Consider the following 19,368-nt stretch of genomic DNA (forward strand, 5'->3'; position numbering starts at 1 on the left):
TTACTCCAAAATAGCTGTTAATGACTGGTAACAGGCCCATGTTCTAGGGAAATATGGGAGACCTATAGTCCTTTTTTAGATCTTTTTACAAATCCTTTGTATGTAAATTCTCATGCAAATTATCTTCAGTCAAGCAGTCAGTAAATGGCCCAAAGTATCTTGAACTTAGTTCATTAGATATAGTGAAGTGTGAGCTCCACCTGGTGGTAACATGAGAAAACCACAAGTATGCATCCAGGAACAGAGAGTTCACAGTTGCCAAGGAAGCAACTTTCCATCTTCAAGATATGTAGATATCATATGTAGATACATATGTACATATGTAGATATATATATAATTATATATATATGTAGATATATATATAATTATATATATATGTAGATATATATATATATATATAATTATATATATGTAGAGATATATATATATAATTATATATATATGTGTGTATATATATATATATATATATATATATATATATATTCATTGGGTTCTTTTTTTTTCCTCCTGACCTTTAGAAAGTGTTTGTTTTGTGCTTGGAACATGTCTTAATCTTGTCATCCTTCCCAATACAACTTATATGCAGAACATTTCCAAATCCAAATATTTTGTGATGTCTCAAGCATACATATACTTGTAGATTTGCCACTTTGATGTAAATATCAGTACTTTTAAAGTCAAATCTCATATTCACTATAAACCTGTTTCCTCAGCCCCAACATTTTCTTACTTACTTGATATTTGAGGGACATATATACAGAGCATTGTTTTGTTCTTTCTTTTTCTACCAATAAATCTTGTCTTAGTACAGAACTTTGTTCCTTATTATTATTATATAGATACATTTGTTGATTCTTCTTGCCTTCATAACATGCTGCAGCTACAATTCTATTCAGTAAACAGTCAAGTTATTCTTCCTAAAATACCACTCTTATACATACATTCTCCCCAAATTTCATTAATAATTTAGCCCATTTTAAATATGTGCTCCTGCCAGCACTGTGCTAATTGTTTTAGTTATTGATTCTAATGTTCACAAATCAGCAAAACGGGTATGCTTAATTTGCAGAAGGTAGAAATTAAGTTCATATAATTAGCACCATTTGTCTAACCATATAGGAAATGAGTAATATAACGAGATTAAAAGGCCCAGCTTTGCATTGAGGAGGGCACCTGTTGGGATGAGCACAGGGTGTTGTATGGAAACCAATTTGATAATAAATTTCATATAAAAATAAAGCATTGGCATCTAATAAAGATAAATAAATAAATAAATAAATAAAAATAAAAGGCCCAGCTTTGGTTTAATAACCATCTCAGGTTCTATAAACTGCACTAGAGTGAACTTTTCTCTACAGAATAAATTCATATTCTATTAACTTAGCATTAAAGGAGTTATATGACATAGATCCCACCTTCCTTTTAAGCCTGAACCTGGACCATCTCCAGTGGAAACCATTTACCTTACTCTCTATACTCAGTTATCATTTCTATATATGTTGTATGCATTATCATCTTTGTTCCCTCTCATATTATCTGTCAACTTGGTATTATAATACTTATATTTTAGGTATGTTCCTTTAGACTCATGCTAGGACCTTGGTGCTAGACTGGTGCAGAAGAGGAGGACATTTAGACCAAAGGGGCTGGAGCATACAGACCAATGGGGTTGTAAAATGAATTTTAATCAGGTTCTGATCTGCATGCCAAATTTCTCACTTGGTCTTTTACAACCTAAAGCCTATTTAGTTCTTGCAGACTCACCGGATGATTCTAGATCAATGTTTATATGAAAGGAAATATCCACTACTGTCTAGGAAACAGCAAAAGAGCAGGTGTCTGCAAATAATATAACCTAGAATCAGACAAGAGGCATCATTGATTCCCAGTAGCCCAACTGGGTTAGTATGAGATCCAGGCTGTTGGAAGGCAAGACCATAACCATGGGGAACCAAGAATGATGGCACAGATTGATGAGTCCAAGATGGGAGTATGTTCAAAATGGAGTATGTAAGTTGACAGGCAAATCGGAATCCAAGGTGAGAGTGGTTGGAAGGATAACAGATACCATTCATTAATACCTGTTTGAACAACAATACAATTTCATCAAGGATACACTAGAAACCAGACAAAGATAAAAAGTAATTCTAGACGTCATTGCTGGTGGACCTGAATCTGCAGATACATATCTATCAGTGTTGGTTCACTGAATCAGTCAGTGCTATGAATTAGAAGATCTAGGTGGAGGTGGCATCTAATATCACCTTTCCTTTCAGTCCATATCTTTTATTAATATTTCAAACCCAGTTGAAGATAAAATCCCGGTATAAAATGTCTTCTCACATGATGTTTCAGAGACTCATCTACCAGCTTACATAGCTAAGGCATGGCAGGTGCAGACTGAGTTTTTGGTACTTGTAGATGATTCCCACTGTAGACATTTATACTACAACTTCCATTGTTAGTGAACGTTATGCATTTCTGTGGCTTGGGATTCAAAAATAAATAAGATCTTGGCCATGCCTTAAAGATCTTAACAGACTAGCATGAAGATCAAGCACAGAAATGCATAATGATAAAATAATGCAATGTGAACTATGGTAGATAATGTCCATGTTGTTATGAGAGATCAAAGGAGATACTTTTTGTCATTTGGAGAGATTGTTTATTCAGAATAATTTTCCAACTCTCCATGAGTAGAATCACTGGGTCAAAGAGCATCCTCAGTACTTTCCAAATGATTGCAAAAATGTTGACAGCATTTGATACCATGACAGGCACTTCCAGTGTTTGGTTCTCCTCTCCTTCCTGGTCACAGGGAAGATCACAATTCCCAGCCACTTTATGCTTAAGCAGGGACACAGAACTAGTTCTAACCAGTGGACAGTGATCTGAAGAATCACTTCTGGGCTAAGGCAGTGAAAACGTACTCAACTTCTAGTGTCTTTCCTCCTTAATTGAGACTGTATACTGAGATGGTAGAGCCACAAAATAAAAGAAGCCTGTGCAGTTGAGTTACCATGTGGAAGATAACAGACGTAGAGATTAGTCCAAGATACACTAACATTGCATGGGCAAAAATAATTTATGTGCTAAATCACTAATATTTATAAGTTTTGTATTACCATGGCATAAATTGCGTCTGTCCTAACTAATACAAGGGTCATATTCAACATTGTTTCTTCTTTTAGCTAGTAACAACTCTTTTTTTAAAATTAATCCTTTATGGTAAATAGTAAAGAAAATATCCATAAACTTTTGCTAAAGGAGTCTCCAAAAAGAAAAATAAATGTAATTCATCTTGCCTTCTTCTTCTTATGAATGAGAAACTAACAGGAATACGGCACATGATGATAAGGAGGAATGGTGGTCTGTCTGAAAGATAAAGACTTTAATAAGCAAAGATAGTTTTTAACCATGTAAGCAGTTATTTTTAATGCACTAAATCCAATTGACAGTGACAGCTAGAAAGATATGTCGGAAGGAAGAATTAGAGGGATTAAGCAACATCTGATATCTGGAAGGGTAAATGGCGGCTTGAATGCCATGTAATTGCAATTCATTTCCTCTGAATTCTCTCTCAATATTTCCCATCAAATCTCTGAAAATGACAAAAAACAAACAAGAAATATTGACAGCAGCTGAATCAACAGAAATCAAGCATATTTGCATGTCTATAATTTTATACATCTCTACAGGTTACCAAACTTTTCATTGGCAAGATATTTCTCTTCAACTGATCAATAAACAAAACCAAAGTTCTGTGTTTACATAAAGCAAATTAAAATAGAGATGCTTTGATTGAAGTAGAAGAGAAGAAGCAGACCTTCGCTTTTTCCATATCCCGGTTGCTCCCATCCCCCTGGATGAGCTCTCCGGGCACTAAAAGAGTCAGTATCTCTGCACAACCATAACAAGGTGTATAAAACATCCATAACATAGTTTTCTATTTTAATCACATAACTTATGTGCTACTAGAGGATCTTCATCTGACTTCAAAATTTCTCTAACTTATTTTTTTCTAACTTATTTTTATACTACCTGGGGATGTCTCATATGTGCTTATGAACAAGTATAGTTTGTTGTTGATCAGCCTTTGTGGAAGATTGAGTTGTCTAAAGATGGCTGTCTCAATATATTTTATCCCCCATGCTCATAAAATATGGCATTAGCATACCTTCCATCAAGCAATGGGAGCTATCACCCATCCCCTTTAACCTGCTTGGAACTACATGATAGAAGCAATGTTATGTGACTTCCAAAACTAGTTTATAAAAATACACATACTTTGGGGGTTCCTGGATGACTCAGTCCGTTGAGTGTCTGACTTTGGCTCAGGTCATGATCTTGCAGTTCGTGAGTTCGAGCCCTCCATGGGGCTCAGTACTATCAGCCTGTCAGTGCAGAGCCTGCTTTGGATCCTCTGTCTTCCTCTCTGTCCCTCTCCCACTTGCACTCTTTCCAAAATAAATACATGTAAAAAATGCACATACTTTCTCTTTTTTTTCTGGGAGAAGTTAGCTCTTGGAATCTAGCCACCATGCTGTGGGGCAGGCCACACAGACAGGCCTCATGCAAGTGTTTTGAATGACAGCACTACTGTTCTGCTGGCAGCCAACACCAACTTCCAGACATGAGTGAGAAAGCCTTCAAGGTGACTTCAGCTGCAGCCACCATCTCACTGCAAACATGTGACAGACCTTGAGTAAGAATCACTTCTACAATAGCCCAGCCAACTTCTTAGAACCACAAGTGATAACAAAATATTTTAAGTCACTAAATTTTAGGGTGACTTTTTAATGCAGCAATAAGTAACATCAATTCATTCCAAAAGTATTTACTTAAAGCCTTCACCAGGCATGGCACAGGAGTTTCAGCTGTGAATAAAGAAAATCTTTTCATAAAGATAACATTCTAGTGCAAGGAGAGAGATGATCAATACATAAACAGTCACTTTTTCCCCACTGATTTTTGTATAAGAATCTACTTAAAATCATGCATTTCATTCTTGATGTAAGGTTAGAAGTCCATTTTGTACAGCCATCTACAACTGGACTGGAATATTCCTAGAATTTGTTAGTTGGAAGTCCCGTTGGCTGAGAGTGGTGATGTTAGGTTATTCTTAGAAAAACAGTACCAAAGAGTTTTAATGGGTAATTTTGATCTGGAAAAAATATATCATTATAACATAAGATATATGTTATAACGTATCTTATTTTATTTTATGAGATTAAATAGAAAAATTATATAAGATCAAGGGTGCTTTAACATGTTTTGTTAAATAAATCATGCCTGTGGAAATCATTGTGCTAATTTGTAAGAAAGTAAATATGACTTAATCAACAAAACAGATATAGGTTAATAAGATAGTTGGGAACAGAAAAGTAATTATGGAAAAGAAAAAGTAATTATTTAATTTTTATCCTCTTACTGCTGACAGAGTGGACATAGTGTGGACTTTGTACAGGGGATAATTATGGAAATAGTGTGGGGATAACCTTTTCATGAAATTCTGAGAATTTTGGTATTATTTCATGCCTTTTTATCATTTCAGTTGTCTTTAAAACTCACTCTGCCTTCCCTGTCTCTTATATAAGAAGAAAACCTGGCTTGGGAAAAGACTGAGCTTCTTACTTTCAGAATCGCACTAAGGCTGACAGCAGCTGTGACATCCTGCTATGAAAATAAAGTAAAGTGAAACCAATAGTAAAACTCTTGGTGCAAATTAGACCACTGAACAAATGCAGGGATTAAGCTATGTGAATTTAAGTTAGGTGAATCTAACTGCCAGTGATCTTTTTTCAATGAGATGAAGAGAGGCAATTAGAAACTGCGAGGGAAACAAGCAAAAAGCTACACAAATCAAATACTAATTAATTCTGTAAAATTTAAAAGAAAACATAATTTAATTTAAACTTGGACCATTCCACCTCAAGCCGTATGGGATTAATAAAATATGATTAGTTCTCCTTCCTTTTAGGTCCGATTAAATAGATTCTCACTATTCCCAGATTCTGTATTTGCATATTTATTTACTTGCTAAACTTGTATATATAAATCCAAAATGATATGAACTCCCTAATCAACATGCACAGTGCTTTCCAACCATTTGCAGACATGTGCAGAGAAGCAAAAAAATTTGAGTCACCCAACGTGCAGGTTTCCAGTTGAAGTTGAAAAAGGAGAGGCTCTGCCTTCTGTTTCAGCCCTCATATTGTAAACAAGTGTCCTTTTTGTGGTTTACTTACTTCCATGTGTTTTGCATGTTTGTGCCTTTTATTGGTGATTTCACTATTTAAAATGCACTCCAAGTCTAGTGCCAGCATGCTGTCTAATGTACTTAGTGCAAAAAAGCTGTGATGTGTCTTATGGAGAAAATAGGTATGTTAGATAAGCTTCGTTCAGGCATGAGTTATAGCACTTTTGGCGATGAATTAAGCGTTGATGAATCAACAGTATGTATTAAATAAGAAGCCTCTAAATGGAAACAGGCATAAAACAAGATTATGTATTGATTGGTTGATGCAAATGTGGTGACCAGAGGGCTTGCATAGATCTAATTCTGTGTTTCCCCTGGGAGTAACCATTCAGTATTTGCTGATTCAGTTGATTGTGATGATTTTATATAATATAATGACCACAAATAATGAGAGTTGACTCTAGGTGGTTTTTCAGGATATGAGGGAGAAGTACTAGTGTGCTAGCTAACAATATCTCAAATTAAGGAGTTAGATATTCTTTAAAAAATAAAACTGTATGCATTATATTTTAAAATGTTACTTGCATATGAATACCTATTGCATTTGCTTCCCTATTGTCCCTTTCCCCTTCTGTTACAGCACCTAGTTTTCCTTGTATGTATGTACCATAAAAGTACAATAGTCACATAACTCAGGCATGGCCAGGCAGAACATTTCATCCCACAGGAGAGTTGGTCAAAGACAATGAGAAACCTGATAATTTAATTTGAAATCTGGATCCCAACAAACCTGAAATTTTTTATTTTATCAAAGACCATACATTCCCCCATTTTATACAGACCAACTTGAACTCTTTGAGTAAATAAACAACAACAACAAAACAGAATTTTGACATGTGAAAATGGCTAAAAAGTTAATGGCTAGTGATAGATACTGGGATAGGAGGAAGGATGAGACACTTTTCAGTTATTATCACTTTGCATTTAAAGTTTTTTTACTATGTGCGTCTATTTCTTTTATCATAAAGGAATAATAATAAAAGTGGAATTAGTGTAGGTCATTACCATGTGGGACACTACATTAAGGCTACTGGTAACCAGGGTAATCTAACTTACCCTTAGCTGTTAATGTTAGTCCCTGTGAAATCCTAGTTACCCAGCTGTAAGAGATGAGAGAAGGTGAGATTATTAAATTTCTTACTGCTAAATTTAAATTAAATTAAGACACTAGAAACTAAAGTGTCTGTAGCTGAATGAATTGAGTCCTCCTAAAAATTCATATCCTGAAGCCCTATGTCCTAGTGTGAATGTATTTGTAGTTGGGACCTTTGAGGAGATAATAAGGTTAAACATGGTATTGAGTGAGGCTAATCCAATAGCCTGGTGTAACTATAAGAAAAGAAACTTGAGGGATGTATGTACAGAGAGAAAGGGCCATGTGAGAATACAGCTAGATGGTGGCCATCTGCAAGCCAAGGAGAGAAGAAACCAAACCAGTACATTCAGGTTGATTTTTGAGACATTGATTTCTTGCAATATACTTAAAAATATTAGATCTTTTTAGTTTATCCCATTGTTTTCCTTTTCCAGAGACTCCAGTTATATGAATGGTATCTGCTGAATTTCTAAGTCTACCACTCTTTTCTGACTTTGTTTTTCTTTTAATCCTATTTTTATTCTTTAAAATCCTACTTAATTTGTTCTTTTAATCCTATTTTTATTCTTTCTTGTCTTTCTTCAATGCCTGTCATTACATTTTCATTTGAGTCTATTCATTTTGTCTCCTTGAAATCTACTTTTTATTCATAAGATAAATTTGTCATTTTTTTCTTTTCTGAGTCTAATTAACTGTATTTTCATTTCTTCACATTTCTGTTCATTTTTGTTTCTTTTTTTACATGTCTAATTTGAGGTGGTTTTTCATGACCAAAAATGCTTGTTTGAATATATTTTATTCCATTTGCAGAATTGATTTAAAGTTTTATTCTGATCATATTTACTATGTTGTGGGGGATTTTCAGTTGAAGTGTATTGCATCTAATTTTTTACAGTAACTCTCTAAGACACTGAGATTTCTTCCCTTTATTTGTGGATTTTGCTGACTTCCAAGATTCCCAGTTCAATGGCACCCTCTACTGTCAGTATAACAAATTTCAGTTATATAGTGGTTTTGTTCTGTTGGTTTATGGTTGATTCTGGTGTCCTCCAATGTCCTTTTTCTCTTAGTTAAAATGTCTATTTCATGTACTTCTCACCATGTAATTTCCAAAGGATACCTCATACTTTCTTTCAGGATTTTGTGTCCCTTTGAAAGAAATACACTTTGAAAGACTGATGTTTTAAATTGTGTGTACTCTAAGTTCTTTCCTTTTATCCCGCGTTCTAATCTACTTGGATCCCTTCAGTACACTCACAATTACAGTAGACTTACTATTTCTGACAGTGATCCTACATGAACTTTGGCCCCATTGCTATTTTTTATCTTTATTTTCTTTTATATGTTTTAAAGTTTGTGTGGCCGTTTGCCATATATCAGACACATCTGTGTATGTCATTACTATTCATAATTTCCCCAACATATGCATAGTTATGTTGATACATTTTCTTTTGATTATGACAAGTCTTATTGTACAGCATTGCTCAGCTTAAAATAACTTCAAGTGTCTTTTTGGTTTCCTCTTTGACTCAGGAAAACATTGAAATGTTGCTTTATTTCAATTTTACGTAACTGATCTTCTTGTTGTCAGAGAACATGTTCTCTGTGATTGCAGAGTTTTATAAATTATTCAGATGTTATATATGGCCAATGATATAGTCATATTTTCTAAATATGTGCTTGATAAATGTGTGCTGTAAAGTTCATGGGTTCAATATTTCATATATTTGTATTAAATCAATTTGGTAATAAGAATTTTGACTTGCTTAATATCTTTACTGATATTTTGTCTGCTATTTTTTAAAAGATTGCATTTTTAAGTAATCTTTACACCCAACATGGGGCTCGAACTTACAGCCCCAAGATCAAGAGTAACATGCTCTACTGACTGAGCCAGCCAGGCACCATTGTCAACTAAATTTTTATTTGTTTTATCAGTTGAAGTGGACATGTCCCAAACACCCCACTGTTGTTTGGTATTTTCTATTTTCCCTTAAATTTCTATTAGTTAGACTATATTATTAGTTGCAAGCGTATATGCATATTCTGGGTGAATTGAATATTTTACAATAATGAAATAAATTTGTTACAATGCTTTTTGCCTTAAAGTCATTTTTTTTTTAAATTTTTTTTAACGTTTATTTATTTTTGAGACAGAGAGAGACAGAGCATGAACGGGGGAAGGGCAGAGAGAGAGGGAGACACAGAATCGGAAGCAGGCTCCAGGCTCTGAGCCATCAGCCCAGAGCCCAATGCAGGGCTCGAACTCAGGGAACGTGAGATCGTGACCTGAGCTGAAGTCGGACGCTTAACCGACTGAGCCACCCAGGCGCCCCCAATTTTTTTTTTTTTTTTTGTAATTAGCTTTCATCATAAAGTATATTTATTAAAGTCTCTTCTTGATACCATTTTTCTTTGGACTGCCATTTGGTTATCTTTTTTTTTTTTTTTTAATTTTCTTTAATGTTTATTTTTGAAAGAGAGAGACAGAGTGTGAGTGGAAGAGGGACAGAGAGAGGGAGACACAGAATCTGAAACAAGCTCCAGACTCTGAGCTGTTAGCACAGAGCCCAACACAGAGCTCAAACTCATGAACTATGAGATCATGACCTGAGCTGAAGTTGGATGCTTAACCAACTGCTCCACCCAGGCACCCCATGTCATTTGGTTATCTTCACCATCCTTGTACAATTAATTTTTCTGAGCCTTTTATTTGGATGTATCTACTATGGAGAGCTTATGTTTTTTTTTTAAAATATAATATGACAATGTTTTGGGTTTTAAATACAGAAGATTTAGTCAATTTATGTGTAGTTACTAATAATTTGTTTTTCAATACACCATGTTGTCTATTTTTTAATTATAATATTTCCCCTTCTGTTTTGAATATTATGTTTGTTAGTTGTTATCTTTAATGGGTATGCAAAAATACTCACATTTTTGAAATGTAATCAAAGTAATGTTTAATTTTTCCATAAACAAGATACTTGAAACAATTAATCCATTATGCCGTATCTGTTACATGCCCTATTGTCTGCTTTTTGAAGTTTTTTTTTCCTTAAGCCCACGAGACAATTTTATTGATGTTCTTTAAAATTACTGTTCATTTACATTCACCCACACACTTACCCTTTCTCTCTTCTATGTTTCTCCTTAACTTCTCTTCTGCCTAAAATGCATACCTTTTAGAATTTCCTTTGGTCAAAATCTGGTGCTGGTGTACTGTAATAAAGACTCTGACTCCAATTTTTATTTTTATTTTTAATGTATATTTATTTATTTTGAGAGAGAGAGAAAGGGAGAGAGAGAGGGATAGAGAAAATCCCAAGCAGATTCTGCACTGTAAGCACAGAGCCCAACACAGGGCTCCATCTCACAAACTGTGAGATCATGACCTGAGCTGAAATCAAGAGCTGGATGCTTAATCAACTGAGGCACCCAGGTGCCCCAATTTTTGTATTTGTCTGTCATAGCCTTCCCCTCTCCTGCCATACTTCTGAGCATGCTTATAATAACGCCAAGGTGCTTGATCCAAGGAGGGATATTCAAACAACACACAGGAACATTTACCCCAGCCATACCCTATAACCATGATAAAAGCCTCAAGCCCATCTTCTTTCCTTGCTTTCTCAAGACACTTCAGACCACCTTTGAAAACCTACACTGCTCTCCTCAGAAATCTTCATGTTAAGTTTTTAAACTTTTTATATTCTATTGGGTTGTCATCACTAGTCTTGGCAATTAAACCAAATTTTAGGTAACAGTCCATTGCTCTGAAAATGGCTACAACATGGACTTTCTGAGTTTTGGTTTTACAGTGTTTAAATCGAAAAGTGTATTTTGCCCACGTTGCTTTATTTTTGTTGAGTATAGTATTTTTGTACTCTCTTTTTTGTTTTTTTCAGTGATTTCAAGATTTTTTATTTCCTGCTACCATTTGTTTGACTGTTTTTTGATTAAAGTTAACATCTTAAAATCCTTTCTGGTTGAGAAAACTGCCCTTCTCAGGGCTAATCAATTCTTAGAGATAGCAAAGCGCCCAGCCAAGAGCATGTCTTTGATATACAAAATAACCAATCTAGAGCAATACATCCTCTATCTGACCCTCCTGTCTCCAGGAGGAGACATTATTCCTTTGTCTTAATCATTTTAGTGCCAGGTACCAGGACACCAGAGGCCACCCTATATCTTAAAGCCCACTGAAATCATTCAACTTAACCAATCCTAAACTGCTTATACTACCATACCTACCCTTTTCCACATACCTCCAATAAAAGGTACAATCTAGACTCTGCCCATGTTCCTGCCCGTCTCCTCCTGGCCAATGATGGTGCTTCCCCATGTGGTCCTGTATGTGTTGTGCCTCCTATTTCTAGGATTTGAGACTATAATACACTTCGTTTTTCTGAGGTCTCCCTGTGTCTTCTCCTATGGCCACCCTGACTGATCATCATGTGAAAGAACACAGAAGACAACTTAATAATGTTAAATCAGAAAAGCAAAAACAAAGAGCAAAATCTTAAAAGATATTCTACTCTAAAAGAAGTGGCAGTTATATTGTCAGTTGGTTTCTCGATAGAAAATTAAGCCAGAAAACAGTAGCTTAGTGTGCTAAAATAGCTGTCAACCTAGACTTCTATATCTTATGTGGTTTAAGCCTTTTGTTATTTCAACATAATATATAGTAATTCTCCTGTTTGACTTCTTATCTCTGGGTGTCTCTGGGTTTTGACTTCCATTCTTGTTGCCTCAGGATAAGCAAATATCTTCATGGTAAAAGTAGCTTCAAGTACTCTTTAATTTTCTGAGATCTCAGTTTGACAATTCTTACTATTTTGCTAACTCTTGTTTGCTTTTATGAAGACTTAAATAAATGAATAAATGAATGAATGAATAAATAAATAAATAAATAAATAAATAGTATTCTTATTGAGAGTAGTAAGTAGAATTAACCACTGGGTTGAGAAGAAACTTTTACCCAACACGCACTAGAGTTTTGAAATGATTACTATTCAGGTCCTTAATTTCTTGGTAAGGAATCCCATAGTACTGTCTGTAATCTAAGACAAATAGTGCAATGATTTAGAATCTTTGGGTTAGTAATCAAGGGTAAGGATTCCACTATAGAAGAAATAAAACTGGGAAGAGATTACAAAAAGGCATGTGAATATTCAAGTTGATGGTGAATTTTAATTAAGATTAAAAATATTCTGAATTTTTCTATAGCTGTATATTAGCAGCACATATATAAAAATATACAGAGAAAAAAAAAAGACCACAGAAGTAATGAGGACAAATACTTAAAGCATACTTGATAATATATCTTTTCAATTTTTTAATGTTTATTTTTAAGAGACAGAGAGACAGAGTGTGAGCAGGGAAGAGGAAGAGACAGAGACACAGAATCTGAAGTAGGCTCTGGGCTCTAAGCTCTCAGCACAGAGCCCAACGGGGCTCAAACTCACAAACCATGAGATCATGACCTGAGCCAAAGCTGGAGGCTTAACCTACTGAGCCAACCAGGCACCCCAAAACATACTTGATAATATTTAAATCAAAGAGCTATTTCAGGGTACCTGGCTAGCTCAATAGGTAAAGCATGTGACTCTTAATCTCCAGTCGTGCCTTTGGGTGTAGAGATTACTGGAAAACAAAACGAAACAAAACAAAACAAAACAAAACATGTAAATTTCATCAATAAAATTAATTTTTTTAAAAAAGATTTCAAATCAACGTAACAACAAAAAGAACAGAATTGAGTCTTTACTGCTTTAGTAAGTTAAACTTTGAGGTTTTAAAAGCCATAATATAAAGAAAATAAATAGATTTGAATATGCAATCTGTACTTAAATACAGTAAAACAAACACCCCATAGAAAAATGAGCAAATAATATGAAAATATGTATTAAAAATATGAGCATAAATACATATTCAATATATTTAATCCACACCAGAAAGAAAAACATCCCCCCCCCCCCCCTTTAGAGGTTGGTTAATGATAAAATAACAGAACTTCAGCGATTAACGGGGCAGAGCCAGACCGTACTTGGTCACTGCACCGCTGCATTCCTGGAACTGGAGCCCAGACCCCTGGAGGGGTAGCCACAGATTAGCGCGCAGATGGACGCTCCGGGGCATTGTGGGGACTGTAGTTCAGGAAGCCTCAGCATAGACTTTCCGCTTCCGGTTGCCCTGTCAGATCCTGGATCTCGTCTGACCCTGCTCCGAAACGGACTTAGGCCGCATGGTGCTCGGAGCCAGGCCGGGTCGTAGGAGTTGAAGGAGCGCTGGGAGCGGGAATGGAAGGAAGGTGTTGGCGCAGTGGAACGGTGACACTGGAAAAGCTCAGCCCGTTTGTGCGCGCCGGTGCTAAGAAGCGCGCGTCGGCCCCTAGAGAGCGCGCTGCGCATGCTCCGCAGAGCAGTAGCGTAGCTATCAGTTCTTGGCTTTCTTAGATGCCTGGGACCTGTCCTGGGTCCTGAGACGGGAAAGGGTTGCCGTCGTTCAGATTTTACAAGTCTAACGGGGAAGACACACCAAATGGTTAATTTCAGAACAACACGATAAGAACTTTACTCCCCAAAGAAGGCAAGTTTCACAGTCCTGTGACTTTATGATTAATCTTGAGCTCCTAGAAGCCAGGGTGTGTCCTACTGATCTGTGTGTCCCTAGCACACCCTTTCCCAGGCACTTTCATTCCATGAGTCTCTTCTTGCGCACCACCTGCACTGTTCTCAGGAGCACCCAACCCGTCTGTAGGTTGGATCTGGCAGTGGGCGAAACCTGCTAGAACCTTTCTGCCAAAGCCCTCTTCCAAGCCTCAATGGAAGAGGCCAGACCATTAATTTCCGAGACAGAGATCCAATAGAATTGTGACCCTTTATTTTGTAGAATAAGCGCTAATCATTTGGCAAGTGAATAGAGAGTTAATTTTGGTCCTCAGAGTAAATACCAGCCCCCACAAAGTGGTGTTGTTTATGCACGCACAGCCCTGCGCAAAGGGCAAATTAGAATTTTAGACAGTGTAAGAGGAAGAAACACCCTAAGCAGCCAGAATACTTTCTGAGAGGAAACACTTCTCACATTTAGTGAGCACCTAATATCCATCAGGCTTTTTTAAACAGTTTAACAATTCATGTATTTATGTCCTAGGGGAACTGTAAAATATAAAAAGTAGGGGCACCTGGGTGGCTCAGTCGGTTGAGTGTCCAACTTCGGCTCAGGTCATGATCTTGCAGTCCGTGAGTTCGAGCCCCACATCCGGCTCTGTGTTGACAGCTCAGAGACTGGAGCCTGCTTCAAATTCTATGTCTCCCTCTCTCTCTGTCCCTCCCCTTCTCATGCTTTGTGTCTCTATCTCAAAAATAAATAAAGATTAAATTTTTTTGAAGTAAATGATAAAATATTTTAATGCTATGTAAATCTCTTGTTTATCAGAATGTCATCCAATACATATAACATTCATTTATGATTCCTGTGTAAACCAGTTATTACTACAATTATTGAAAACCGGTGATTTTATAACTGTGTTAATAACTCTTTCTACATTAATATTGTTTTACTATAAGGAAGAGCTGTCCCTTCTACTTCATCTATTCATTTATTTATATCAGCAGGAACTCACAGATCTTTATTCAATAGGTTATAATATGTTACTATTAATATTGATTTTGATACTGAAATTACCCAAATTCGCTCTGTGGAAGTCCATTCATACCAGCTTCTGTATTCTTTTGACATGTAACTATCATTTTTTGAGTGTATTTTCTTTTTTTTTTTTTATCACAACAAGATACTTTTAGAATCATCTTATTCTTTCGTTGGCTCTACTCTGGAATCAGCCACTTCTCCAAGGAGTTTTGGTTGCTTTAAGGGGAAATTGGTACTGTAGAAAACAAATCTGGGTGCTAGGTGTACTCACTACTACAATGATGTTATTTCTTATAGGCCCTCCCAGTGGACAAATCTATATACAAATGTGCATACACATGTTACATATATATATACACATACATAACTATATCTATATATTAAAAGCCATTAATTCATACCAATACCAGTCCAAACCATAGAGTTAATTCATGTATTCTTCCTTGCTTTCTTTGTAACTCCCTTCTTCAAAATGAGAAAACTGGCTCTCATTATCCTAAATATATTTACTTATTTGCTCAATCCTAGAATACACAGAAAGTAGTTTTTCCAGCCCATATGCCTATGAAAAGCAAAACTACTAGCTTCAATATTTGTTTATAGTTCTTATATCCTAAGACTGAGGGAATATAGTCAAAATACTGGTTCAGAAATTACTTTGGTAAGTTATTTTTCTTCCCCTTTAGTGTAGGTATTATGTATATTATTCATTAGAAATTAAGTTATATTCATTTGATTTTCTTTGTATTCTTATTATGTGCTGGATTGTGTGCCCTCACCCAATTTATATAGTAAAACTCTTACACACGTACCTCGAAATGTGACCATATTTGTAGGTAGTGTTTTAAAGAGATCATTAAGTTAAAATGAGGCTGTTAGGGTGGGCCCTAATCCAATTTGACCAGTGTCCTTATAACAAGAGAAAATTTGGGCACACAAAGAGACACCAGGGATGGGTGTACACAGAGGAAAGAGCATGTAAGGACACAGAGAGAAGACAGCCATTTGTAAGCTAGGAGAGAGATATCAGAAGAAATCAAACCTGCCAACATCTTGATCATGGATTTCTAGACTCCAGAACTTCTAGCCTCCAAAACTAGCCCCCAAATTAAATTTCTGTTGCTTAAGCCACCCAAACTGTGGTATTTTGTTATAGTAGACCTAACAAACTAATACAATTACATTTTAGAAAATGTCCCTCATCCTTGTTGATTTTTTTTTGTTTATAATGTTGACATGGTTCTACAATTTAGAAATGTACTAAAATGAAGAGTTATTATTCATTATTTACTTTGTCTTCCTCATCTGAACTACCCTATAGGTCATTAGTCTCATTAGATTAAGCTTTATCCTTCTTGCATTTTACATTTTATATTCGTCCCATTTTATCGATGTTTTTCTTGTAGTTTGCTCTTTTTATCTGAGTAACCAAGTTTCTTTAAATATCTGTCCTTTTTAATAGGTTTTTAGTTTATATTACTAATATATGTAATAAGTAAGTATATATGTAATAACGTGTATGTGTGTGAGATCGAGAGAGAGACAGAGAGAGAGAGAGAGAGTAAAGCTTGCATCCTAGATATCATGAGTCAAATAAAAATTGATACTCCAAGCAGTTTCTGGAAACTACAAAGATCTCAGAACAATATAAGGTCATTAACCACCACCTCCTTCTTAACATCAGCTATTAGACTGTTTTTGTTGTGTATCTTATTTCTATGTACATTTTAACCCGAGATACCATTATAGAGTGTATAGCTATTTAAACTTAGCTAAATATTTAACAATTTGTTGATATTCATTCCTTTATTCATTTTTATGCTTTAAGCTGTGATCATTTTACTTTGGTGTAAATTAACTCGAGTTAATATCTCCATTTGGATGTGCTGGTAATTAATATTCATTTTTTTGTTGTTTCAAAATGATATTTATTTTATCTTAATTTTTAAGGGATATGGTTAGTTTAAAAAATGCCCATGAATTCATTGAAATTTCTCACATTGAAAGATTGATTCTAATACCCTCTCTTGGGATTTGTCATGTTGGCTCACTTCTGATGAATAGGATGTGGTGGGAGTGATGCTGTGTTACTTCTGAGGCTAGGCCATAAAAAGGTGATATAGCTTCCACTGGGCTTTCTTCATTTTAGGACATGTGCCTTTAAATCCCTGACCATTATGTAAGAAGTCTAGCTACCACAAGCCACACTGCAGAGAGATCACATAGAAAGTGATATTGGAAAAGTCCCAACTTTTGAGTCTTCTCAGCACCAGACATGGTGAAGTGAAGAAGCTCTTGAGATGATTCCTGCCTATAGCAGAGACTCCTGAGTGAGAACTACCTAGCTGAACTTCATCAACCCCGAGGACCATGAGAAATTATAAATATAAATGATCATTATTGTTTTATACCACTAAGCTTTGGTTGCTTTGTACTGAAAGGTATCTGGTACAGGTTATTTTTACTGGGTATCAATTTCTAGGTAGGCAATTACTCCTTTTCAGTATTTAAAAGAATATTATCTAAAAAAGTATATTCCGGATTGCATAATTTCCATGGCACTGAGTTTTTTAATATTCTTGTTGCTGTATTTGAAGGTAATATACTAAGATTCTCCTTCCTTCATCTCTTGGACTGCCCTTTAAGATTTTCCCTCTTTTGGCTTACAGCTATTTTGCTAGGATGTACTTTGATGTGATATATATTTCATTTTTGTTGTTGTTGTTGTTGTTCTATATTGCTTATATTTCATTACACTTGAATATGCTTCTTGATGTTTATTGCCAGTTTTGGAAATTCTCACTTTGGAAAATTCTTATTGTCTTTTTAAGTGTTACTTTGGCTGCATTCATCTGTCTTCTTTTATAATACTCAAATTACACAGTAGACTTTCAATCATTTTTATATGTTTCCTTTGTTTATTATTGTATTTTTCATACTCTTTGTCTTTTGGAGCTTATTGGAATATTTTCTATTGAACTGTGTTCAATCAGATGCTTTATCTGTATGTTCTTAATTACAGTTATTCTATTTTGTCACTTCAGAATTTCTATTTGATCCTTTTTTGTTTTTATTCTATGCCAGCAATTTTAACCTTATAATCTTTTCTTGGTTATATTTATTAGTATTTTAAAAGCTATTTTGACTGTTCTCTTATCTAGAGTTCCTATGGTACTCCTTTTGACTTTTCTTCCAGTCTCTTGTTTTTTTGGTATGCATGCAGATTTTTAGTTGAATTCTGATTACTTTGTATAAAAATATGGAAAAATTTATTCTGTACATTATCATTATCTGTTGCTTTTTAAAAATTTTTTAACGTTTATTTATTTTTGAGACAGAGAGATACAGAGCGTAAACTGGGGAGGGTCAGAGAAAGAGGGAGACACATAATTGGAAACAAGCTCCAGGCTCTGAGCTGTCAGCACAGAGCCCGACGCGGGGCTCGAACTCACAGACCGTGAGATCATGACCTGAGCTGAAGTCGGACCCTTAACCGACTGAGCCACCCAGGTACCCCATATCTTTTGCTTTTTTGAGCCAGTTATGTTTGGTGGCAGATAATTTTAATCTATTTAAAGTGTTTCAAATATAAGTCTTTAGGCAGAATAATATGCACAAAAAAGAAATAAATCCAGATTAGAAAAGAAGAGGCAAAATTGCACATTTTTCACTTAGCATAATTTTTCAAGTTTCATCCATGTTGTAGCATGTGTATGTACTTATTTTTTTTTTAATTTTTTGATGACATTATTTATTTTTTTAATTTAAATTCAAGTTAGATAACATACAGTGTACCCTTGGCTTCAGGAGTAGAACCTAGTGATTCATTACTTTCATATAACACCCAGTGCTCATCCCAGCAATGCCCTCCTTAATGCCCATCACACATTTAATTTATCCCCCCAGCCACCTCACCTCCAGAAACCCTCAGTTTTTTCTGTGTATTTAAGAGTCTCTTATGGTTTGCCTCCCTCTCAGTTTTTACCTTATTTTTCCTTCCCTTCTCCTATCTTCATTTGTTGTGTTTCTCAAATTCCACATATGAGTGAAATCATATATCTTTCTCTGACTATTTTTGCTTAACATAATACGCTCTAGTTGTATACAGGTTGTTGCAAATGACAAGATTTCATTCTTTTTCATCACTAAGTAGTATTATATATATATATATATATATATATATATATATATATACCACATCTTCTTTATACAGTCATCAGTTGATGGATATTTAGGCTCTTTCCATAATTTGGCTATTGTTGATAGTGCTGCTACAAATATTGGGGTGCCTGTGCTTCCTCGAATCAGCATTTTTTGTATCCTTTGGATAAATACCTAATAGTGCAATTGCTGGGTCATAGG

The 19,368-nt window shown here is 35.3% G+C and overlaps 1 pseudogene; it reads right to left on the reverse strand.

The window, feature by feature from the left end:
* LOC122222509 overlaps positions 1–11,698 on the reverse strand; it is a 47,902-nt pseudogene extending 36,204 nt beyond the window's left edge.
* Positions 11,699–19,368: the final 7,670 nt, after the last annotated feature.

The sequence above is a fragment of the Panthera leo genome, chromosome B3 (assembly GCF_018350215.1).
Source record: "Panthera leo isolate Ple1 chromosome B3, P.leo_Ple1_pat1.1, whole genome shotgun sequence".
In the NCBI taxonomy this organism is placed as follows: domain Eukaryota; kingdom Metazoa; phylum Chordata; class Mammalia; order Carnivora; family Felidae; genus Panthera; species Panthera leo.